Source organism: Hyperolius riggenbachi, chromosome 5, assembly GCF_040937935.1.
Source record: "Hyperolius riggenbachi isolate aHypRig1 chromosome 5, aHypRig1.pri, whole genome shotgun sequence".
Lineage (NCBI taxonomy): Eukaryota > Metazoa > Chordata > Amphibia > Anura > Hyperoliidae > Hyperolius > Hyperolius riggenbachi.
In genome coordinates, this window is record NC_090650.1 from 394389478 (window position 1) to 394415904 (window position 26427).

The window sequence follows — 26427 nt, forward strand, 5'->3', positions numbered from 1 at the left end:
TAGAACACTGCAGCACAGATCCTGCTGGGATCATGTCACCCTTTCAGCACCCGCAGCTCCTGCCGACACTCCTGGCAGGCTGCTCACACACAGTCTATGGCATGAAATAGAATCTAGCCCACTAACAATCACTATTTTCATACTAATGTGAATTTTTTAGCAAAAATTTCCAGAAAAAATAAAATAAAAATAAATAAATAATCACACAAATGGAAACGTAGCCTGAGACACAGTGTACTGCAATAGTGTACGGGCCTTCAGATCACTGGTAGATCAGGGTTCCTCAACTCAGTCCTCAAATTCTCCCAATACTTTTCAGAGAGGTAACCATTTTGTTTAAAGCAGTATAAAACTGACATCATATTCAATGAAAACATGTTTTCCTACTTTTTATATACCATATTTGCTTTTGTGCAAGTATTCTTATTCATTTAGAAATTACAATTTCCCAAAGTACACTTTTTTTGCTCTGAGAGCTGACTTTGCATTTTATTCATAACTGTTTTATTCATATTTTAATGTACGCAGAAATGCTTTCTGAGTGTCTGACTGTGTTCAGGAGAGTCTGCAGTGTCAGAGAAGTGTTTACTTAATTGTATCAAGTGAGGAATGTAAACACAAGATAACATTATCTCCAGTTTGGATGCGTCCAGCTTTTACGGCAGGGAGCTTTTAGCTCCTGTGTTTAACTAGTTGAATGCTGTTTAGTAAATAAAATAAAATGGTGGTAGTATATAATATGCTTAAAGGGAACCTTAACTGAGAGTGATATGGATGTTTCCTGTTAAACAATACCAGTTACCTGGCAGTCCAGCTGATCTCTGTGACTGCAATAGTGGCTGAATCACACCCTGAAACAAGCATGCAGCTAATCCAGTCTGACTTCAGTCAGAGCACCTGATCTGCATGCTTGTTCAGGGGCTGTGGCTAAAAGTATTAGAGACACAGGATCAGCAGGCGATTCAGGCAACTGGTATTATTTGAAAAGGAAAAATCCATATCCTTCTCAGTTTAAGTTCCCTTTAACCTTCCTGGCGGTAAGCTCGAGCTGAGCTCGGGCTATGCCGCCGGAAGGCACCGCTGGGCCGATTTGCATGATTTTTTTTTTTTGCTGCACGCAGCTAGCACTTTGCTTAGCTGCGTGCAGTGCCCGATGGCCGCCGCTACCCGCCAATATCCGCGTCGCCGCAGCCGCCCCTCCCCCCAGACCCTGTGTGCTGCCTGGCCAATCAGTGCCAGGCAGCGCTGTGGGGTGGATCGGAATCCCCTTTGATGTCACTCGCCCCGACGCCATGGCGACAGGGGAAGGCCTCCAGGAGATCCCGTTCTTCCAGCGATCGGAGGGGCTGGGGGGATGCCGCTGAGTAGCGGCTATCATGTAGCGAGACGTTGTCTCGCTACATGAAAATTTAAAAAAAAAACCCAAAAACTTATTTGCTGCCCCCTGGCGGATTTTAATAAACCGCCAGGGAGGTTAAGGAACGTAGGCTTACACCCCCTAGTGACCAGGCTATGTTTTACAATTTAGGCCACTGCAGCTTTAAAGGCCATACAACTCAGAAGTGACCCCCCCCTTTTCTACCCACCAACAGAGCTCTCTGTTGGTGGGCTATGATCGCTCCTGGAATGTTTATTTTGGTATAAATGTTTGTTTATTTTTTAAATAAAATGTTGCCATTTCTTTTTTTTAACCCTCCCTCCCACAGCCAGCCAATGAAAGCAATCAGGCTTCAGGCTCTGACAGCAGATCGCTTCTCTGCCTCTCAGGGGGACAGCCGTGTCACATGGCTGTCCCCAGTACAGCGCTGCCGTAGATCGCACATAGAAAATAGATGTCGGTTTCATCCTCTAACAGTCATTCAAGCTGAGATGCGCGAGCATCGGCGCACGCGATCTCCTGCACAACACGCCCCCAGGACTTGACACAAATAGGCATTAGGCGGTCCCGGAGGAGCAACAGCGTTCACACGCCCATCGCTGTGATGCGGTCGTTAGGTAGTTAAAGTGTACCTGAGAAGAGGAGGATGGAAAAATGTATACATACCTGTGGCTTCCTCCAGCCCCCTTCAGGCTTACCTCGCTCCCTCGCCGTCCTCCTGGTTGATCGTAGACTGGTCCCAAAAAGTCCTCCAGTCAGGGCCACTTGGCACAGGGGCAGCCCAGCTGTGTGCTCCCATCAGCCTCCTTAGGCCTGGAAGTGTTCTGTGCTATGGGGGGGGGGGGGGGGGTGCGCATGTGCCAGGCATGCACAGTACGCCAGGTACCGGAGGACTTTCTGTGGCCAATTACAAAATGAGGCGGAGGGAGCGATAAGCCTGGAGGGGGCTGGAGGAAGCACCAGGTATGTATACATTTTCTTCCTCTCAGGTTTCCTTTAAGTGATCATTTTGTTGGATGACTGTATTTGCCCTGATGCTGATGTCAGTGTTGAACAGAGAATTCTGTTCCAAGTGATGCTTCGGCTGTAACAGGAAGTGGCTATTGCAAGATCGGATTTTCCAGCCACTTCCTTCTGTTTCTCTCTTTATTCTGTTATGATGAGAGGGCAGCACAATAAAATTCCCAGACCTGGGTTTCTTTTTTTCCTGAAGCGGAGCTATAACCACTTTGAATTTTTTCACATGAATATCTAGCAGGCAGATGGCAGGGTGGCCGAGTAGTTCGCACGTTTATCTGGCAGCACTACAAGAGTCTAGACTGCTTCCTTGTGCTTTTATTGGATTCCTTTTTGCATCAGTCGGGATTATTAGCCCATCATTGACCATCACTACTGATTACTAGAGCTAAATGATAGGTTTAATGGTCTCTTACAGAGCAGGGAGGGGACCCCTGAACTACCTTTGTGCTAAATTGCAGCACCTGTTCCTTCACAAGATAGGTTTATGTAATCTATCTCTGGAACCAGCGGGGCTTGGAGGCCGGCAATTTGGCACAGAGGTAATTCAGGGGGGTTGTCAGGTCCCCTCTCGACCCTGAAAATATAAAGGGTGTAGGCAGTGTGGCTGCGGAGATATTTCAGGGGCATTATATTTAAGTTCCCACTGAGCATACTCCGTGAGGAAGGCAGCTTACAGGCAGCACGATCAGATATTACACTGGCCGCCCCCAGTAAGCAATCCTGATAGAAAGCGAGGTCTTTGGGGTTAGGCTGAAATCTGATGTGGATAATTTGCTTTTGTGGCAAAACACAGGCCTAGAGAGCTCAGCTCAGCTTACAGCCGATCACTGAACTCGGCCTGAGTTCCCCTTGAACAACATGATCTTCCGGGAAGAGTGCTCAGACTGGGCCAGCTTGTGCAGTGTTTGTGCATGTTGGGAGTAATTTATGCTCCGGCACAGAGCAGCACTTGTGTGCGTGGAATAACTGCTGCAGTCTCTGACTTGTTTAGGTTGAGGCCATATAAGGAGCAGGGCAGCCAGCATGTTGTACACTGCGGGGAACGGCCTGTACTGAAGACGGGAACACTGCCTACTAGCTCTTCCCACAGGACAAGGGACTCCTAACTTCATCAAACCGCAAAATGAGTTGGTAGTTTATAAAACAGAATACCCAAGCAGCTTGGGGTGACCCAAAACCACAGGAAAGTATAGGGACTAAAAGAGATCGAAAAGCTCTAAAAAGCAACGTTCAGTGTAATTTGCCTTGTGAAAACTGAAGGTAATTGCGATAATTCAGCTTTAAAGTAAACCTGAGATGGGGTAGGAGAGAGAATTTATACAAACTTGGGGCTTCCTCCAGCCCCCTCCGGTCTGATCGTGCCCTCGCAGTCCTCCGATATCTCCTCATTCGTCTGCAATCAGCTCTGGCAAGTTCAATAGTCTGGGGCCACATGTGCGGCCTGGCTGCGTGCGACATTGCTGGGTGCATTTCTATGTTTTCCTTCTGTCCTGTGCAAGAGTTCAGGTCCATTTTAAGGGATACTTGTCACTCCAGTGCAAATCCATGCCGCCTCCTGTGTTAGTCATCTTTTTGAATTATCACCTCCTGTGCCATGTGACAAAGCTGCATGTAGTGACGTCAGTACATGTGCTGGTGTGACCTGGTACTGGCGCTTATGGTGACAATTGAAAGACACCAGAGGCGGCGAGGACTCGCGTCGGCGTGATAAGTGATCATGCAACACTCACCATGGGCATGCGGAGGGACACACTGCTGGGGGTCTGTTGGTCATCGGGGAATCAAACGCCGTAACTGGCACACACCTGATTGAGCCTTTGAAACCAAGATTTCCCAGCATCCCTGATAATTTTGCCAGATTTTGGACAGAAATCGATCAAAACGATTGATTAGGTGGCAACGTTGGGCCACTGATATCGGCCAGATTTGATCACTAATCGATTCGGCTTGATATTGGATGCCCAAAACAGAGTAATGGGTACCATTTTATGGTCAGCGGCTCCCAGGTTCACGATATGCTTGTTTGATAATTAGAGGTTAGCGTCCTTTTCAAAAGGGATGACCTCATCACGATGGAAGGGTCCAGTAACGGAAAACTCTGCATGCAAACCGTTTTGGAAGCTAACATCCTCCATTATTGGTAATTTGGTGCATCTATTTTGAATGCAAGATGTGTACACTGCCTATAATTAGGCTCTGCACACCTATTGCTGGTAGTCATTCAGATCCAGCCTGCTTTGGTAAGTGCTACCACCTCTCCATGCTGTCTACCCTCTTTGCCGTGGGCGCTAGCAGGCAAGTTTAGGTTAGCAGAAGGAACTCTGTTTCACTTCTCACTCGTTCATGCCTAAATATCTGCATTTTCTTGCCCATCTCTACACAGGACAGCAATAAAAATCCAACAGAGTTTCCTGTGACCGTAAGGATAGTATTTTGACGTTTGTGATTGCTGTGATTAGTAAAGGTGAAGACATGAAGCGAGGGAACCACCTTCCACCGCAATGGAGTGAAGCAGTCGGCAGCGCAGAGCGTGTTTATTACGGCGTGCGGATTACTCAGGTATGAGCTACTACAGCATGCGGCGTGGCTGCCTCGGGGCTGCTGAATTTTTCAACAGGCGGCTTAAATAAGGATTACTGAAAATAGAGCGGCGCTTAGTTATTCTTTCACTCTCTATCAAAGGTGCCTCCGTTAACAAGCTGTAAAAAGGGATAACACCGGACAAAACTTGGTGCACATTCCCCTTCTAGTAAAACCACGCTGCACAAATCAGCACAACATGAGAGGCAGGCTAGAAATGTATGCCGTGCAGTATTAGAACTACTACTATGTTTTCATGGAGCGCAGACAGATCTTCTGCAGTGCTTACAGAGTACAGGTAGTCCCCTAATCAATGAGCTGGGGCCTGTAGGTCCATCTGTAAGTCGGAACAGTGTTCCACCTCTGTCCCCTGTGCCGCCTCTCTGTTCCTCTTTGCCTCCAGTGTACCCATCCGTGCCACCTCTGTTTCCTATGCCTCCAGTGTACCCCTCTGTCCCTTGTGCCTCCCGTGCTCCCCTTTATCTCCAGTGTACCCCTCTGTGTCACCTCTGTTTCCTATGCCTCCAGTGTACCCCTCTGTCCCTTGTGCCTCCCGTGCTCCCCTTTATCTCCAGTGTACCCCTCTGTGCCACCTCTTTTTCCTATGCCTCCTCTGCGTTTCCCTTTGCCTCCAGTGTACCCCTCTGTCCCTTGTGCCTCCCGTGCTCCCCTTTATCTCCAGTGTACCCCTCTGTGTCACCTCTGTTTCCTATGCCTCCAGTGTACCCCTCTGTCCCTTGTGCCTCCCGTGCTCCCCTTTATCTCCAGTGTACCCCTCTGTGCCACCTCTTTTTCCTATGCCTCCTCTGCGTTTCCCTTTGCCTCCAGTGTACCCCTCTGTCCCTTGTGCCTCCCGTGCTCCCCTTTATCTCCAGTGTACCCCTCTGTGCCACCTCTTTTTCCTATGCCTCCTCTGCGTTTCCCTTTGCCTCCAGTGTACCCCTCTGTCCCTTGTGCCTCCCGTGCTCCCCTTTATCTCCAGTGTACCCCTCTGTGTCACCTCTGTTTCCTATGCCTCCTCTGTGTTTCCCTTTACCCCCAGTGTACCCCTCTGTGCTTCCACTGTCCCCCTGTGCATTCACAGGGTCAGCTGGATAGTGTACTTGTAAGGCTATTGCGCCTATGATGTGGTATTTGAGCCCTTTGACAGAGGTTTGAATCCCGGCTCAAGACATTATGTAAAACTACAAGGAGTCTTTGGGCAAGGCTCCCTAATGATCCTGGGCGCCTGAGAAGCGACCCCTAAGTGGCTGCAGCTCTGGCGCTTTGAGTCCACCAGGAGAAAAGCGCAATGTAAATGTTCTGTGTTGTCTTCTGTGCCTTCAGTTTTCTTGTTTGTGCTACATCTGCCCCTCATGCCACCTCTGTTTCCCTGTAGCTCCAGTGTCCCCCTTGCCGGTCACTAAAAAAAAAGCAGAGGAGATAGATGCACAGTGCTAGATTCCGGAGGGGAGTTAAGAGAAGCATGGCTTCTGCTGCGCCTACTCTATGCATTATAGGCTTCAGGAGCACAGGAGTGTGGTGCATGCTGGGAGAGGACATAATCGGGGAGCGCAGGAGAAGGGGTGCATGCTGGGAGATGACATCATTGGGGAGCGGGGGGGTCCCTGGGAGATGACATCATTGGGATGGGACCAGCATGCTATTCAGATGTTGGTTGTACATGGAACTAGTCATGTCACAGCGGTGTTGATTTACAACCTCTGAGGTTAGAGAAGCTGTAGAACCTACACCATCCATAAAGGCCAGACTTGAGAGATTCTGCCGTGAGCTGCTGAACTTTGTACTCCTCACCTGGATCACATCAGAACATGAAATGGTAACTGGAAAGTTGGTAAATGAGCAGTTGTGAGCTGCACTCATCGTAAAAGATTATGTTTTAGGTACTGTATTTTTTGAAAAAGAAGACTCACTTCTCCCGCACATGACACGTGAGGGATACAGGAGGACACAGGAGGTACAAGGGAGCATGCTCCCTTGTACCTCCTGTGTCTCCCTGTGTACTCCTCTGTTGTGTCCTCCTGTATCCCCCATCTTGTGGATTATGTACAAAGTACATAATCCACAAGATGCCCCTTCATCATGGATGCACCAGGATTAGTATATATGTTACGGCCAGAACCCGAAGTGTGGCCACTTCTAGTTCTGGCCGGCCACTTCGGGTTCTGGCCGGCCAATGCGCGAAGTGGCCGCAGCGCTGCGGCCAATGTGAGAAATGTTTTGTTGACGCCGTCTCGCCGCGGCCAAATTGATGACAAACTTGCTTAATTTTAATGAAATGTAGCCGGCGGCAATGTCATAGATGAAGCCGCCGGCTTTCGCGCACTGCCTCTCCCCGATCCCCCCTCCCTCCTCTCCCCGCCTCCCATTACAATACATAGCAGCCGGGCGGGGACATGCAGCCGGAGAGTCGTTCGTCGCAGCAGGGGCAGCAGAGCGGGGGAGGCTGCAGACATCGCTTCTGCCAGCACCCGCTCTGCATTCCCCTGCCGCGACGAACGACTCTCCGGCTGCATGTCCCCGCCCGGCTGCTATGTATTGTAATGGGAGGCGGGGAGAGGAGGGAGGGGGGATCGGGGAGAGGCAGTGCGCGAAAGCCGGCGGCTTCATCTATTCTATGACATTGCCGCCGGCTACATTTCATTAAATTAAGCAAGTTTGTCATCAATTTGGCCGGGCGAGACGGCTGTAAACATTCCATTTCTCACATTGGCCGCAGCGCTGCGGCCACTTCGCATATTGGCCGGCCAGAACCCGAAGTGGCTGGCCAGAACTAGAAGTGGCCACACTTCGGGTTCTGGCCGTAACATATATATTTTTTCCCTGTTTTTGTCCTCTAAACCTCTGTGGGTCTTATGGTCAGGAGCGTCTTATAGTCCAAAAAATGTGGTATATCAGTCACAAACCCCCACCTACAACAAGAACTTTAGTCACTAACCATGCAAATGAAAAAAGGTAGGTAAATATTTTAAATACGTTGTAAATAAAGTGTTGGAGAAGCAGTATATTTCCCAGTGGAGCGTGTGCAGCCCTCTCCTTTGCTCCAGGCGTGCGTCCTTCCACCATCTGCACCAGACGCTTCTCCCCATAGAGGGACCCGGCTCATCTCTCTGACTGACAGCTCAGCAGTGCAGCGGGAAAAAAATGGATTGGAAGCGCCTGAAACTATAAATATGAGCTGCATATGGACAGCCAGCTGCCCAGCGTGAGATCTCAGAGTCCTTCCACTCTGCAGCTTCCCAAACTGAATATTAAACATCCAAACAGTACAGACTGGAGGCCTGCAAGTAATAAAGACAAGGAGTACCATGAAGGAGGAACCTTCCACACGGCATCCGTTGCAATGGACAGTAAAATCACATTGCAACACAAGGCAATAATATCACAATGGAGAATTCACAACGGCGTGGTACCAGTGCTGTGGATTCTGACGTTAAAAAATGCAGGTGTGTGTGCGATTTACATAATGCAGAGAGGCAGCAAAGCATTATACATTTTTGTACACAGTAGGAAGAAATGGAACAGCATTCAAAACCAGGTTGCATCCGAATGACTTAGCAGCAAGAAGGTGTGCAGAGCCTCTTAGGCTGCTTACACACTAAGACGTTACAGGAGCACGTTAGTGCGCCTGTAACGCTCCCCCAACGCACAGCAATGTAACACAAGTGGACTGTTCACACAGCCCACGTTGCGTTACATGTAACGCTGCACGTTGTTGGGAAGGTGCAGCATGCTACGGCGTTAGAGCGGCTATAGCCGCGTTAGACTGTTTGCACATGCTCAGTGGGAGGCGGAGAGGAGGTGGGGAGAGCCAGCTACAGCAGCCGCGCACATGGCTACTTAATATTCACTGCACTGGCGGCCGCTGATTGGCCGGCGGGACCACGTGATGCGGAGTGTCTCGCTCCGCATCACGTGGTCCCGCCGGCCAATCAGCGCCACTCTGGGAGACCTTATAAGGATAGAGCCGCCTAATGCGGCTCACTCTACCGTTCTCTCCCGTTCTCTCCCGCACCACCATGCGTTGCATTAGGTGCACGTTATGCGACCTTAACGTAGCACCTAACACAACGTTTTGGTGTGCAAGTAGTCTTAAAGTGTAACTGTCAGGCAAAAAAAAATCAATTCTTAATTTTTTTATCTGGTGAACAATTAATAAGGATGCTAACCAGGTAATCCAAAAGTTAAAATCACTTACTTACTTTTCTTATTAAAAAAATGATCATTCCCCAGTTTACCTGACTCTTATTTGGTACTCACAAAATTTGGTACACAAAAAAAAAAAAAAGAAGTTGCAGGGCATGCTGGGTTGTCCTTTTTTGCTTCTCTACTTCCCCTCAGACTTAACTGATGCAGCCTGATTGGCTGAAGCCTCTTTCCTTACTGTTTTCCCCTTCCACACCTCTGTTCCTCTCTGATTGGCTAATATTTCTCATGCTGAGAAAATGCACTTTCTATAGTGAAGGGAGGGCAATGCATACACAATCAGGCAGAGGAGAGTAAGGGAGGAAATGACATCAGGATTGGCTTCAAAATAGCCACACTTAAAATGGGGAATGCTAAGAAGGATTTTCTCTTTTTTAACTGTAGAAAGATCGCTAAAATCAAACAGTGGACAGTGGAATACATGTTATGTAAGTAAAACAAGTATTTATCTACTTAAATATGTGTGGGGTCTGAGATAGTATGGCTGACAGCTCCTCTTTAAAGGCATAAATGCACCCAATTGTATTTCAAACAGGTGCTCAAATTTACACTAATGGAGGATGTTGGCTTCCAAAACTGAAAGAGTCATTGGGTCACCCCTGCCTCCACTGGACCTCCTCCATGCAACCAGGCTAAGAACCAGGGTAAACAGGATCGTGCAAGACCCTCACCACCCCGGCAGTCGCTTCTTCATCCGCATGCGCTCAGGCCGCCGTTACAGAACTATTCCCACCAAAACCTCCAGGTACAGGAACTCTTTTTTTCCCCCCAAGCAGTGCTCCTTTTAAACTAGTGCCCCTGACGCTGCTTGTCCTCCCAGCAGGGCCCCCTGGTCACCCTGCAGTACTGCCACATAGGTCACCATAGCGCCACGCTTACCTTTAATTTTATTCTTGTCTGTGTTTTATGCACCTGTTTTATGTACCTGTCTTATGCACCTTTCTGTGCACAATGCCAGTCTGTTACACTGTTTGAATTGTCTGTCAATTTTTGCACTATGCCCAATTGCCTGTGTGTACCACAAATAATTCTGAGTGTGGCATCTGCCGCACTTGGCGAAATAAACCGGATTCTGATTCTAATGTATAACACTACAGTGTTATGCATTACCTCCATCCGGCAGCAGGGCAAGTCCTCTTTAGTGTACAAACGCTCTACAGCCAATCACCATGACATGCAGGGACAGAAGGCACATAGCGATTGGCTGTATGGCTCTTGTACACCGAAGAGGTCCCAGCACCAGAAGCAGGTCATGTATAACGCTCCACTGCATTACATACACGATGGCAAAAGGCTGTGACAGGGGTGGAGGGCCCGACCGACAGATCTAGCTACACCCAGACGTTACTGGATGTGATGTAAAAAGACACTGATCAAAATCATTTTCTGTTGCTCAAAACTAACATTCCCTGAACTCACCAAAACCACCGCAACTCAGCTAAACTGAATCCGGGATTGCTCTGAATTCCCCCGTCTTATTTTATACCATGTACACAAGCTTGGTGGCATAGTGCATAGCATTCTCAGCGATCGGTCCCCGGTTCGAATCCCAGCCAGGGCACTATCTGCACAGAGTTTGTATGTTCTCCCCATGTCTGTGTGGGTTTCCTCCAGGCACTCTGATTTCCTCCCACATCCCAAAAACATACAAATAAGTTCATTGGCTTCCCCCTAAATTGTCCCTATACTACGATACATACACTATACAATACATAGCACAAGAGGTGGCACTCACAGTTAAATCACCATAGAGAGTCCATACATACGCAGTATGTTAAGGATAAAATATACATAATTTCTACATGAGCAGTAAAACAGAAATAAAAAGATAAACTAATGAAAGTCTATATATAAAAATGCATCTCCATCGTGGACAATTCTGCAGCCAAGGTGATATTAGGGGCCTGCTTCTCTTCAAAGCTACAGGGACCTCCACCAACACCCTTTGTGTGTCACTCACTGCAGTACAAGACCAACAAATGGGGCCCCAACAAGGGGCCCCTGATGAGTCACTGAGTGACGAAATCGATCGGGCGGAGCTTGTTGCGGAAGTGGGATACGCGTACAGAGCGGAGTTTGGAGGCGAGACAGGGACGGCGCCCATCTACCACCGAGCGCGCGACGGAGGTCTATTGAGACACTAAGGTCCCGGAGCCTGCCAACCCGGCCACCATTACGGGGGAGAGCCCGTTCATAAATTACTCTGAGCGCTGATTCTGTCATGGACATGTGAGTGCATCTGATTTTTATAAATAAACTTTAAACGGTATCACACTATGTGGAGTTTTTTCCATTGAGGTATATGGACAGGAACAGAGTTGCTATACAGCACATTGTGGAGGAAAAACAGAGGTCTAATTCTGCTTGAGAGGTGGGGGGATGACCCGGGAACTGTCTTGTACTGCGGTGAGTGACACACAAAGGGTGTTGATGGAGGTCCCTGTAGCTTTGAAGAGAAACAGGCCCCCAATATCACCTTGACAGCAGAATTGTCCACGATGGAGATGCATTTTTATATATAGACTCAGTTTATCTTTTTATTTCTGTTTTACTGCTCATGTAGAAATTGTGTATATTTGATCCTGCGTATGTATGGACTCTCTATGGTGATTTAACTGTGAGTGCCACCTCTTGTGCTGCGTTTTTCTCAATATATAGAGGAGGCGAACTGGTCAATCATTTCCTTTAATTAAGGTGCTGTGTTTAATATAGTGTGAGCGCTGACCTCTTGTGGGCTATACTATACAATACATACTTAGACATAATTATGGTAGGGACTAAATTGTGAGCCCCTCTGAGGGACAGTTAGTGACGAGACAATGTACTCTGTACAGCACTGAAGTTGTCGGCGCTATATAAATACTAAATAATAATTTACAATGCCCTTAATGATAGATCATTAGGTGACAATAGGGGAACAAGCACTGTACAGACACGCTGTTCTTCTATAGCCAAGTGCCGTGTACGGCCAATGGAAAGGGGGGGGGGGGGGGGGATGATGGGATGCAGCACGAGTGAGTGGATTTTGATGGATGGGTATATCTACACAAGCACAACGGGCTGGTTTGTTACTTGATAATCCTGCGGGACAGATTGTGAAAATACACCACAGATGATCTAGCGAATGTAGAAGGCTTTTACAAGAAAGATAAGCTGTAAGGAGGAGAACTCCATAAGGCCCGTTTCAATTTGTGCAGCGCGATTTCGTTGCAGTTTCTATGTAGATTTTCACAACGCGATGTTAACCATGTCAATGCCGGCATGCATTGACACGGGTTTTTAAATTAAAAACGCATGCGGAAACGCCAGGGAAACCACAAGACTAAAACGCTTGCCGTTTTCCTATTTAGTTACATTACCGACAAATCGCGTGCGGGTGTGCGGCGTACAAATTGGGATGGGTCTGCCGTGCACATTTTTTCTGCACGACAAACCGCACAGAATCACGCAGAAGTGGAAACAGGCCCATCCACTTCTATTGCTTGTGTGAATCTGCATGTAGAAAACGCACGCAGATTCGCTGTAGTGTAGAGAACACAGAGGTCAATCCACATCTCCAATCCTACAACGTTCCCCCAAAAACATGCCACAAAATGAGAGAAAAATCTGGGTCAGGCGGGAAGGGAGAAGACACTTCTACATCAATATTTCACTATAACAACAGCTACCGTCTCCTGGATTTCAGCCAAGCCACATGAAAAATGACACTATGCTAGAAAGTTCCCAGGAAATTTCCTCATAGCTGTGATGTGGCCACTCCCACGGGGCTGGGAAACATGAGGTCAGCGCTGGGAGAGAGTCGCTGTGATTATCTGCCTTTGTTTACTGCAGAAGGGAAACAAGACCAGCCTGGGCAAACGGGATCAACATTATTTAGTATTTATATAGCACTGACAACTTCCGCAGCGCTGTACAGAGTATATTGTCTCATTACTTAAAGGGACTCCGAGCAGTGCAGAAACTATGCAAAGATGCATATCATTTTAAAGCTCTCTTTCTCCTCTTTCCAGCGATATATAAACCGCTGCCCTACGCCTTTTAGTTTTCACTATTTTCGTGATTGAAATTGCAGCGGCCGCGATTTCGATCGCGAAAATAGAGAAAAAACTAAAAGGCCAGAAAGAGGAGAAAGAGAGCTTTAAAATGATATCCATCTTTCCATAGTTACATTGTATTACACAGGCCGACTTTTTCTCAAAGTCAGCAGCTCGATTCAGCAGAAAGTGTCGCCCTGTGTAATACAATGTGTGTAAAACAATGTAACTATGGAAAGACGGATATCATTTTAGGGGTCTTTCACACTACAGGCAGCGGTAAAAGGCTAAAACGCTGTGTTTTGGCAGCTGGCGTTTTTAAGGCGTTTAACGCCAATACATTAGTATCAATTGTAATGAGAAACGCCGCGGTCAGCCCTAAAAAAAGCTCCTGGGAGCGTTGAAACGCAACGCTCCAAAACGCAGCGTTAGATGTGGAAGGTAAAATGAAAGTCTATGGACTTTCATTTTACCTAGGAAAACGCCAACTTCGGCCGTGGTGTTAAAACGCCGAAAAAGCCCTCTGGTGTGAAAGGGCCCTAAAGCTTTTTCTTTCTCCTCTTTCTGGCGACACCTATAGCAGCATAGAGGGTGATATAGCGGCTGGGAACGCGGAGAATCACTCGCGTTCCCAGCCTGTCGGCGGCTGTCACCGAACCCGGAAGTGGCCGCCAGCGGGGACAGGAGGATCGGAGCGAGGCTGCGAGGGCACCATACAGCTTCAGGGGGCTGAGGGATGCCCCAGGTGAGTAAAAATCATTTTTTGATTTTGACTTAAAGAAAACCTGAACTGAAAATTAAAAGTCAAAATAAGCATACACAAGTCATACTTACCTCCCATGTAGTCTACTCCTCAGTGTCTTTCTCTTATCACGTGTCCTATTTGTTAACTGTGATCAAGGGAATTTTCCGTCCTCCATTTTGAAAATGGCCATTACCCATAACAGCTTTCTGGTCAGCACACAGTTAAACTGTAACATCGCCCACTTGAGCCATAGGTAAACATGGACATTACCTGGTACATCAGTTTTCCTCTCCGCTATAACTGACAGCAACTGATATATTTCAGAAATATTCATTTTCATAAAAATATTGTCAGAAATGGAAGGGATTATTGTCAGAAGAAAATGGTGAGCTTCTGAGAGGAACTGATGGCAAGGTAACTATGTAATGTTCATTTGAAGTTACCTCATGTGTTCATTTTAAATATTTTTACTCAGTACAGGTTCTCTTTAAGTATTCCTTTAAAGAGGAATTTCAGCCTAAACAAACATACTGTCATTAAGTTACATTACTTATGTTAATTAAAATAGATAGGTAATATAATCTCTTACCCACCTTGTTTTAAAAGAACAGGCAAATGTTTGTGATTTCATGGGGCAGCCATCTTTTTGGTTGAAAGGAGGTGACAGGGAGCATGAGACACAGTTCCAACTGTCCTGTGTCCTAATCACCCCTCCCAGTTGCTAGGCAACGTGAACAACATAGGAAATCACATCATGCTTTGCAAAGCATTAGGGGGAAAAAAGCCCAGGCAGTTTTCTTTAATGGGGCGGAGCTTAGCTAAAAATGAGACATCTATAAGAAAAACAAGGTTCTGATGCTGTGAAACTGTTAAACACCAAGCCTTTTCAGTGCTGCTGAGTAGATTTTTAGTCTGGAGGTTCACTTAGGACCACTATCGCGTAAAAAGTAGGCAGTTAAAATCTGGCAGAACCGACAGGTTTTGGGCCAGTCCATCTCCTCATGGGGCTTCTAAGTGTTTACGGCTCGTTCACACTTGAGCGGGAATAGCACGATTCCCTCTCACCACAAACCGCTAGTGGTTTTTAAAAACCGCTAGCCCATGTAATCCAATGGCAGTATTCTCACTGGCGGGCGTTTTGCGATTAGTGTTAACCGCAAATGCGTTACATGCAGCGTTTTGACGGCAATTCCTGAGTGATCGCGATTAGCATGTATAGAATTGCTAATCGCGATCGCTCCCAAAACGCTACGGTGTCTAGTGATTTTTCCGTGTTAATAGCGGAAAAATCACTCCCGCAAAACGCTAGCAGTAATCGCTAGCGTTTTGCGATGTTAGACGTGAATCTTTACTTTTTGTCGAATAGAGCAGATATTGTGGTGAAACTCCTCCCACAGTGTGATGTCAGCACCTAGGTCCTCACATCACACTGTGGGAGCATTGTGGGAAATAACAGCTGTTTCCAGCTTCCAAGCAACCAGTATCTCCCTCTGTGTATATCCATATCTAATATCTAGGTAAAGATGCCCATTAACGGTACAATTTTTCACTAAATGCTATCTTTCAATGCAATTTTTACGATCAAAAATAATCAGAAGGTAATTATCGATTGTTCACATTTACTGAACGATTCCTTCTTCAAATTCAATCATAAAATACAACTTTCAGATCAATTTTATCCTATTTAGCAATCAACTAAATAATCGTTCCTTATCGATTGCCTTCAAAAAACGGCAAATTTTCTATACAATTCGATCATTAAAATCGCATTGAAAGATCACATTTGGTGAAAAACTAATGTACCCTTATTGAGCACCTTTAGAAGTGGGTGGAGCTTAGAGAACATGTGGTTATCTGTTTACACTGCTGCTTACAACAACAAAAGTGTTGCAAGAGGTTTGAGCCTGTAGCAGTGAAGCTGCAGTGACTGCCACATATACTGTGCACGAGGGTGTGTGTAGATTTCTCGTGTTAGCACAGCTGCAATATCTCCCAAACACCCACAGCAGTTCACCCATTGAGTTTGCTCAGTGACCGGAACTTCTAACGTTCACTGTGTCAAGTATACACAACGCAGGCCAAGCCCGTCCAAAAGCTGTGTTTTGCAACAAACACAAGCAGCAGGTGGCTGGTATAAATAGCTCAGACGGTGGCTCAGCAGGCCTGCACTTCGGGGCAATCTAACACGAAAATATGTACTATGCCTTTAAATGGACACTCCCATAACTTCATCCAGCAGCCTGCCAATAAAAAAAGAGAAGCAGTTACTGCAGACAGAGGCAGCTGTCCTCAGATTGCTGCTCACTCCTCCATATTTACACAACACCATCATGTGACCCTGCGAGTACATAAAGATATTTACATCTGTCTCCAGAGTCACGTCTCATTGCATCATTCTGTTATATTTACAGTTTAGAAACCACACTCGGTCATTATCTCTGCTTTGTGTTATAGATTAAAAGACAATTTGAACTTCCCTGCAGTAAAACTCTCTCGAGCGGTCTCTTACGGTTTCTTTCCTGTTTAAGGTCTTCAGAAAACAGGACAGTAATTGACCCAGCTCAGAGAAACTCTATTGCATAGATAACAGATGAAGTTTTTTTTTTTAAACTCTTCCTGCACTGGAAAACAAAGACTTTTTTCTTTGCTACTCGTTCTAATTCTTAGCTGTCCTACACATACAAATCATTGTATTATAAGTTTATTTTCGCTCCAGGTTTGCTTTGAAGCTAGTCTTTTGGCATCAGTAATGTCTTTCACACCTGCAACAAAAGAAGCAGGCCAGACAGTCTGAATCCTGCTTGCATTATTAATAATGTATATTTTAATACCTTATGAAATGCATTAAAAAAGGTAGATGTAGAAGGGCATTTAAGCACATCTCCTGAAGTCTTTTATCCCCAGCTGATCCTAGTTTCCTCTAATACAGCATTTCTCAACCACAGTCCCCTGGGGGTACATCAGCACCTGTCGGGGGGGGGGGGGGGGGGGGGGTCTCCCAGGGGCCACAGACAAAATAGCAGATCTCACCCCGCAGAAGACAAGTGGCAGGAGGGCAGGCTGTGTCCGCAGCAAGGGGCGCAGCAACTTACTTAGCCCTGTTCCCACGTGGACTCCTCCCGCTGGGCTCTCCTCCTGTCCTCGCCTCCTTTCTCCATGGTTACCCGGCGCCCTCTCATGACGTCAGAGGTGCTTCCGGAAGTAACCATAGCATAGGATGCGGCCAAGTGGCAAGAAGAGTAGAGCGCGAAGAGAGGAGGCGAGTCCGACAAGAGGAGTCTGCGTGGGAACGGGGCTATGTAAGATTATAATGGGGCACCACCTATGCCTGGCTATCTATTCTGGAGCACTTATAGCTTGCTACCTACACTAGGGCTGGATAGTGTAATGGTTAAGGGCTCTGCCTCTGACACAGGAAATCTGGGTTCCAATATCGGCACTTCCCGTTCAGTAAGCCAGCACCTATTCAGTAAGGATCCTTGGGCAAGACTCCCTAACACTGCTACCACCTACAGATCACCCCCTAGTGGCTGCAGCTTTGGCGATTTGAGTCCTCCGGGAGAAAATCGTGATATAAATGTTCTGTGTCTGTGGGGACCACCTGTATCTGGCTATTTATACTGGAGCACCTATAGCTCGCTACCTACACTGTGGCACCTGTACCTGGCTACTTATACTGGGGCACCTATAGTTCGCTACCTATACTGGGGGCACATGTACCTTGCTAACCTATACTGGGGGCACCTCTGGCTGGATACCTATACTGGAGCACCTATACCTGGATACCTATATGGGTGCACCTATATCTAGCAAGGGCGGGGACAAAAAAGGCGCAGGGGGAACAGAGGGGGAGAAAAGAGGCACAGGGGGAACAGAGGTGACACAGAGGGGGACAAAAGAGGCATAGGGAGAACAGGGAAATTGAGCCACAGAGACATGTGAATCCAGCATGAACACACCTCTGCTTTCCTCAGGTAGATTTGCCTCATGGTCAGGTATCCTTAATCTAGCGATGTATGGGCAGACTGAACAAGAGACAGATCTCTCTCTGATTGGAGAGGGATCTGTTGGCTCATTCCTGATTGATTTCAGAATAAAATGTCTTGGGAATCAGCTTTGTGAATCCGCGTCCACCGTCTGGCTGCTGTCCCCCCACATGATAACATGCCCCCTCCACCAGTGCATTCAAATATCACCTATTCCAGCTGTGACGACTGTCCAGCTGCTCCCAGTTTCGTTTGCTGCTTCCCTGTGAGTGCCCCACGTGGTTTCCACGTATAGCACGTGGCACATTTGTGACGTTACACATGCGCCTGGCGGTGGAGAAGCAGCAGACGAGACTAGGTCAGGGCGAGTACACCAACATATAAGGGGACAGCAGTTGGGGGTTCCGTCACGTTCATCTGTCGTGCACCCATTCAACCATCTCGCCCTGAGATTTCCCAGCACGCTTGATCAATACATTTGACAGATTTTGGCCCCTATCAGTCGGTATGTGGAGACATTAGAGGTGCACTTTATACATAAATGGACTAAAGAAGCTACATGAAGCATCCATGAGGTAATTTACGGACAAGAAATACTGAAAGTGGTGTTTCCATAGCAACACCTCTAATGAAAGGACACCGTAAATTTAGTAGATATTACCACAAAAATAATCGGTAAATACCTCATGTGGTACAGTCTAATGAATACTACCCAATATACTGTGTAGAGGAGATATATTGATGGCAAAGTCATAAGGAGGGGGAAAGGGGGAAATCTCCTGTGGTGAGATAAACTCAGCTTAGTGAATGGGCCAAAAAAAAAATAAATAATGTACAGCATCCAGGAAATAATTCAAAGATCAAAAATACTCAAAGTGCTGTTTCCATAGCAACACCCCTTTTGGCTAGAAAAAGCTGCAAAATGTAAAAGTCAAAGGGTATTAATACAAAAAATTATTAACACCTCATGCTCAATCTCTGATCATTATTTTTTTATACAGTGCGGACATATTCTGCAGCACCTTTACACAGTATATATAGCCAAGTCACCAACTGTCGGAGCTCACAAATCTAATCCCTAACCATAGGCAGTCATTGTTTAATGTTCCCATGCATTTTTTACTTCAGATTAGTTTTCCAATCGAGGATAAAAAAAAAAAAAAAAAAAAAAAAAAAAAAAAGAGAACCCACTGATTGCCAGTCACCAACTCCAACTCAAAATCAATCTCTTTCTCGATCGGGAGCAGATCGGGCAGGACGGAATTGTTCAAAATAAGGCTATATTGATTTAAATACTGGCTATTGCTCTGTGTGTATGTCCAGAAAATGATCAGAAATCGGATCAGCATTTGTAAAAAAAAAAAAAAAAAAAAAACACCCCAATTTTTTGTGCGATTCGATTCAATCCGACATGTCCGATTGGGATTCGATTCATTTTGCAATGGCAAATCGAATCACACACACAAAAAAAAAAACAAAAACAAAAAAAAAAAAAAAAATGCACACCTGATCCGCTTCCGATCAAAAACGGGATCCATTTTCAGATCACTATGTTGGTGGAGCTGCCAGATGACAGACATCACGTCTAGAGACTTTCCACCCACATCCAGGATTTCACCTCCACAGATGAGGAGAGGAAACTCTACATCCTACTGGGGGAAGAAGAAACACCAGTGCAAATAGCTGCCCGATATGTCACAGCCTGCCAGCAACTGAGAGGAACATGATACCCCACAGACTGTATACCCCTTACACTGCCCCATATACCCTCCTCACTCCTATGGACTGCATTCCCCAGGTCCCTATACTGTGCCTTACATCCTGCACACCCTGATGGACTGTATACCCCCCACCCCCTCTCATGCTAACACTAATGTTTTGCTATGGCAATGACAAATGTATTTGGTCCTGCCAATAAAGCTTTTATGAATTTGCACATCCTTCGGCCAATCCTACAAGGTTGGGAAAATCAACAGCACTCCACCTGCCATGGCCAGCCGCGGGTAGTACATCAGTTTTCCATTGTTTCGGTTTAAAGAGACACTGAAGCGAAAAAAAAAATTATGATATTATGATTTGTATGTGTAGTACAGCTAAGAAATAAAATATTAAGATCAGATACATCAGTCTAATTGTTCCCAGTACAGGAAGCGTTATCTCTATGCAAAAAAGCCATTAAGCTCTACGACTTTCAAAGTCATGGAGAAGCTGTCTTCTGACTTTTATTATCTCAACTGTTCCTGAACTATTTACTTTTCCAATGCCAGAGGAGATGCCATTAGTTCACAGACTGCTCTGAAAGACTCATTTTGAATGCTGAGTGGTGTGTAATGTGCACATATTATAGAATGATGCAATGTTAGAAAAAAACACCATATACCTGAAAATAAAAATATGAGAATATTTTCTTTGCTGCTAATCTTCTAGTAATTATTCATAGTACACAACCAATTCACTATATCATATTTTTTTTTCGCTTCAGTGTCTCTTTAAGTGGGAGAAGAGGAGGATACTCACAATAGGGACAGTTTAACAAGTAGTTTGCGATGTGATAAAAATGGCTGCATGAGTCATCGCACAGACTTATTAGTTAAAATTCAGGGGAAACACTGCGAAGGTGGAGAGTGATTACTGCAGTGCTATGGGAAATTTGGCACATTCAGGATCATCGCTGGTAGTTCCCATCACAGGGATTTCAGGGACAAAAACAAGAGTGAGTGTGTACATTACAGCAACATGCCTCGGCTAGTCCCTTGTCCTCCAAGACTTTCATGTCCACTGTGGGTGACAGTTTACCAATGAGGAGAGTACAGATAGGCTGGCTCTAATCCCCTGTCCTATGGAGAGGGAAGGGGGGGAGGTTGGGCAGGAGGTGTCCCACTAGCTGTCTCAGTAAGGATACACATATATACATTATATGTATTTTACAGCAGTCAGCCAAAGGTTTTCCAAACCAGCAGAGCACTGAATTTCAAAGGGCCGACAACTGAATACACAGCAGACTCATGAGACAGTCGTAAACAATAGTTTAGGATAACAAATGTCTACAATGTTCATGTAGGCTTGGTCGAACTAGGTCCTTTTTTCTATATAGCTTAAAATAGACAAGAAACAGCTTTAAATAAGGTTTTACTGCAGGAAAGTTCAAAGGGCCATTAGCTCTGCTGTTTTAAAGCATAAAATACAGAGTGTGGTTTCTAAACAGCAAATATGACAACATGATACAATGTTATAAATAAAGCTATGTAACAGAAAATAAAAATAAGACTTTTTTTTGCTACTAATGTTCTATTCACCACATTTTCAGATCTTTGCTATGCATACCTATGCCCCTGAATACTTCACTTGCGGATCAGGGGCGCAGATATGCGTATTATTTATTTACTGCCGATGTTCGCCGCTCCCGTTAGCATTTGTCGGAAACCCATTGTTACGCGATTGGTGGGTGAAGGGGAAACAGCTGTTCCCAAACCCGATCACAGTGCCTGTGAGGAATGAGAGACACCAGCATTTCATTCAAAAAAGGAAACCAAAACAGTTACGCATAATAGTTCCGATGTACAATTTACAACACTCTGCAATTAAGTTTAGCAACATCTTGCGGTCAAAAAGTAAATATGCGCCCCCCCCCCCTTTTCTATATTGAATTATAAACATTATAATAAATGTTTAACCCCTTATACCCCTACCCTATAGTTACCAAAATAAAACATAAAAAATAAGAGAAACACTAAAAAAATAAAAAAATAAAACTTAACGTAAGGATTTTTTTTAATATGTGCAGTATGTCATGAGAGTATTTTACTGTTATTTTAAAAATAAATGCTTGTAATTATTGTTCCAGTATAAAAAAAAAACAAAAAAAACAAAACGTAAATGAAAAAGTACACCCTTATTTTCAAACAAAATATTAATCGCCATACATTGTACTAGGGACACAATTAAAACCTAATAACCAGGACATATGGGCAAATAAAATTAGTGGGTTTTTTCCTCTAATAACGCATTTTATTTTTAAACTATAGCAGCCCCCCCCCCGTAAAATGCATATAAAATAAATTCATTCTTAGCAAAAAGTACTGCCCAAAAAAAAAAAAAAAAAAAAAAAAAAGCCTCGTTTGTCCCGCAAAGAATATACAGATCATTTAAATGTGATAAGTAGCAATTAAGTTATTGGTGAATGAATGGGAGGAGTGGGATTGCTCTGGTTTTGAAGGGGGAAAAAAAACTTGCGGTTTGGAAGTGGTTAATTATCCATACTACACATATATCAATATCTCCTAAGTTTATTTTTGCTTCAGTGTAACTTTAACCTATGGCCTGCGAGCCGCATGGAATTAACAAATGTAGAGCTTTGGGGACCAACAGAAATGGCTCGGCGGGCCGCATTTGGCCCCCAGGCCGGACTTTAGACCTGCCTGCTCTAAAGCATTGGAAACACTCTACACAATTTTGTGGCATTTCTTGCAGCCGGCTGTGTGAAAGGTTAGAGCCCTCCCATACTACAGCTACAGCGAGTTCAGCTTACAAAGCAAACAACTGAATCAATACGCAGACTTCTGCCCCAATAAACTAGCGGGACAAAATCTTAACGGATCTTAAAGAGAAGTGAGGTGTTCTCCCCGCACAGCTGCTTCAGACACAATTAGATTGTGTTTTCCGGCCGGCTGAATGCGCTCTATAAATAAATAACACCTGCAGTTGTCACGGCTGTGCTGCCCAAGGTCGTCTGAATCAGATGCTGAGGATGCTGCACAGAAATCGCTCTGCTTAATGTGGACGTGCTTAATGGGATGACAAATTAAAAGACTGATGCAGTGATCCATATCGGCCTTCCGGTGCTGGAGCTCTGGGCTCAATACCTGCAAGGACGACGGGATTGTGTCCTGGCGTTTTGTGGGTTTCCTCCAACAATGTGAGGACTTCTAGGTTAGCTTGTTTGCCGGAGCGTGTGCGTCTCTATAGAGCGGATAGAAAGGAAGGCCGGAACTAGAAGCTCAGAGGACTGCTGGAGGTGGAATATTTCAGCGATCAGTCTACAGTATGTCTGTGATGCATCAGGTCATTTGGGCGCGAGGATCGGCTTGTGCCCGATGCTGATAGTAGCGGATTGGCTACTAAATAGCGAATTGTGAGTGCAGCTGATATCTATTTATAGATGATCGGCTAATAGGGGTCGCTTGGACACCGGGATTAGTGTTCAGTTTAACATGCAGGAAGTTAGTGTTAGGCAGAGGAGAAGGGGAGGTTAGGTTAGAGTTGGGAAAAGGACCGGTGGAGGTTAGTGTTAGGCAATGGGAGAGGGGGAGTTTAGTGCTAGGCAGAGGAGCGGGTGGTGCAGCTAGTAAAAGTATTGGTAATTTAGATTTCCAATATTTTACTACAGACTAACCCAGCACCCATTCTCACATGCACCGTCCCCTCCTAGTGCCTAACACTACCTCCCTCCTCCTAGTGCCCAACACTAACCTCCCCCCTCCTAGTGCCCAACACTAACCTCCCCCCTCCTAGTGCCCAACACTAACCTCCCCCCTCCTAGTGCCCAACACTAACCTCCCCCTTCTCCTAGTGCCCAACACTGCCCTCCCCCCTTCTCCTAGTGCCCAACACTGCCCTCCCCCTCCTAGTGCCCAACACTGCCCTCCCCCCTCCTAGTGCCCAACACTGCCCTCCCCCCTCCTAGTGCCCAACACTAACCTCCCCCCTCCTAGTGCCCAACACTAACCTCCCCCCTCCTAGTGCCCAACACTAACCTCCCCCCTCCTAGTGCCCAACACTAACCTCCCCCCTCCTAGTGCCCAACACTAACCTCCCCCCTCCTAGTGCCCAACACTAACCTCCCCCCTCCTAGTGCCCAACACTAACCTCCCCCCTCCTAGTGCCAACACTGCCCTCCCCCCTCCTAGTGCCCAACACTGCCCTCCCCCCTCCTCCTAGTGCCCAACACTGCCCTCCCCCTCCTCCTAGTGCCCAACACTGCCCTCCCCCCTCCTCCTAGTGCCCAACACTGCCCTCCCCCTCCTAGTGCCCAACACTGCCCTCCCCCCTCCTAGTGCCCAACACTGCCCTCCCCCTCCTAGTGCCCAACACTGCCCTCCCCCTCCTAGTGCCCAACACTGCCCTCCCCCTCCTAGTGCCCAACACTGCCCTCCCCCTCCTAGTGCCCAACACTGCCCTCCCCCTCCTAGTGCCCAACACTGCCTCCCCCCTCCTAGTGCCCAACACTGCCCTCCCCCCTTCTAGTGCCCAACACTGCCCTCCCCCCTCCTAGTGCCCAACACTGCCCTCCCCCCTCCTAGTGCCCAACACTGCCCTCCCCCCTCCTAGTGCCCAACACTGCCCTCCCCCCTCCTAGTGCCCAACACTGCCCTCCCCCCTCCTAGTGCCCAACACTGCCCTCCCCCTCCTAGTGCCCAACACTGCCCTCCCCCCTCCTAGTGCCCAACACTGCCCTCCCCCTCCTAGTGCCCAACACTGCCCTCCCCCCTCCTAGTGCCCAACACTGCCCTCCCCCCTCCTAGTGCCCAACACTGCCCTCCCCCCTCCTAGTGCCCAACACTGCCCTCCCCCCTCCTAGTGCCAACACTGCCCTCCCCCTCCTAGTGCCCAACACTGCCCTCCCCCCTCCTAGTGCCCAACACTGCCCTCCCCCTCCTAGTGCCCAACACTGCCCTCCCCCTCCTAGTGCCCAACACTGCCCTCCCCCTCCTAGTGCCCAACACTGCCTCCCCCTCCTAGTGCCCAACACTGCCCTCCCCCCTCCTAGTGCCCAACACTGCCCTCCCCCCTCCTAGTGCCCAACACTGCCCTCCCCCCTCCTAGTGCCCAACACTGCCCTCCCCCCTCCTAGTGCCCAACACTGCCCTCCCCCCTCTAGTGCCCAACACTGCCCTCCCCCCTCCTAGTGCCCAACACTGCCCTCCCCCCTCCTAGTGCCCAACACTGCCCTCCCCCCCTCCTAGTGCCCAACACTGCCCTCCCCCCTCCTAGTGCCCAACACTGCCCTCCCCCCTCCTTGTGCCCAACACTGCCCTCCCCCCTCCTAGTGCCTAACACTAAGGCTCGTTGACATCTAGCCAACGCAGATGGCTGTGCGATCGGAACGCAGCGTCCGATCGCACGTCATCTACGCCGCTGCTTATCTAATCCATTGACAGTGATGGGATCAGCTCTGCGGTGCGGGCAAAATGCAGGCAGCAGTACGCAAGCGCTTCCCAGTAGATGTGAACGGTAGAAGGCAGTCTATTCCCTTCTGCCGTTCCTGCGTTTCAGCACATCATACGCGCTTCCATATCCGCACAGAAGCGCGTATGATGTGAACGAGGCCTAACCCCTCCTCCTAGAGCCCAACACTGACCTCCCCCTCCTAGTGCCTAACACTAACCCCTCCTCTAGTGCCCAACACCACCTCCTAGTGCCCAACACTAGCCTCCCCCTCCTAGTGCCCAACACTAACACCCCTCCAAATGCCCAATACTAACCTCCCCCTCCTAGTGCCTTACACTAACCTCCCCCCTCTCCTTTGTCCAACACTAACCCACCCCACTCCCGACCGCTCAGTCAGCGATTTGCCTGTTGATCATTTAATTCAAGCAATGGGAGACAACATTGTCCTCCCCCACTTGCGGCTTTACTCCCGTGCCGCTCAGCCCCCCCCCTTTCCCGCATAGAGCAGAACACATCTCATGCTTGCAAAGTGTCTGCTTAGCCTCAGCACCACAATGTCGCCCGAAGATCGGTTTCCCAATTCCTGGGGCACATTCAATGAACTTGTATACGGTCCTTTCAGTGTTTTAAGTGTGCCTTCTTTGCAGTAACTGATACAACTACACTTATTAGTTCCCCGACTTGTGACCAGACAAGGCGCCCTATCCCAGATTTGTTGGTTTGTATCCAGAGATCAGTATAAAGAGCTGTACACGACAAGACAAATTACATTTATATCGCGCTTTTCTCCTGGCAGACTCAAAGCGCCAGAGCTGCAGCCACTAGGACGCGCTCTATAGGCAGTAGCAGTGTTATGGAGACTTGCCTAAGGTCTCCTACTGAATAGGTGCTGGCTTACTGAACAGGCAGAGCCGAGATTCGAACCCTGGTCTCCTGTGTCAGAGGCAGAGCCCTTAACCATTACAACATCCAGCCACTGCCAGATGTGAAGATCTCGGTGGCTGTACAGTGCGCCTCACTAGTGACATGAGACAGAGGCAGTATGTGGAGGGCGGGAGGCACAGCACAGGCCTGTTCTTGTCTTCCTGTCAGCTCGACGATAACATCTCGGCTTTCACAGGCTCTCCCCAGAGGCAGTTTGGGGATAAATCACACTCTGGGCATTCTCTGATTTCCTGTGAAAAATCCCCACAAACATTACATCAAGTGTGAAATATCAGGCCCCGCATACAGAGGCACACAATGCAACTAGGTCAGGCTGGAGCACATTCTGGCCAGCGCTTGGTGTGCGAATTGTCCTCCGCTGACCAG

The 26427-nt window shown here is 47.3% G+C and overlaps 1 protein-coding gene across 1 annotated transcript in view; it reads right to left on the minus strand.

The window, feature by feature from the left end:
* LRP12 (LDL receptor related protein 12) overlaps positions 1–26427 on the minus strand; it is a 74902-nt gene that overhangs the window by 24959 nt on the left and 23516 nt on the right. The gene's annotated exons all lie outside the window — the stretch shown is intronic.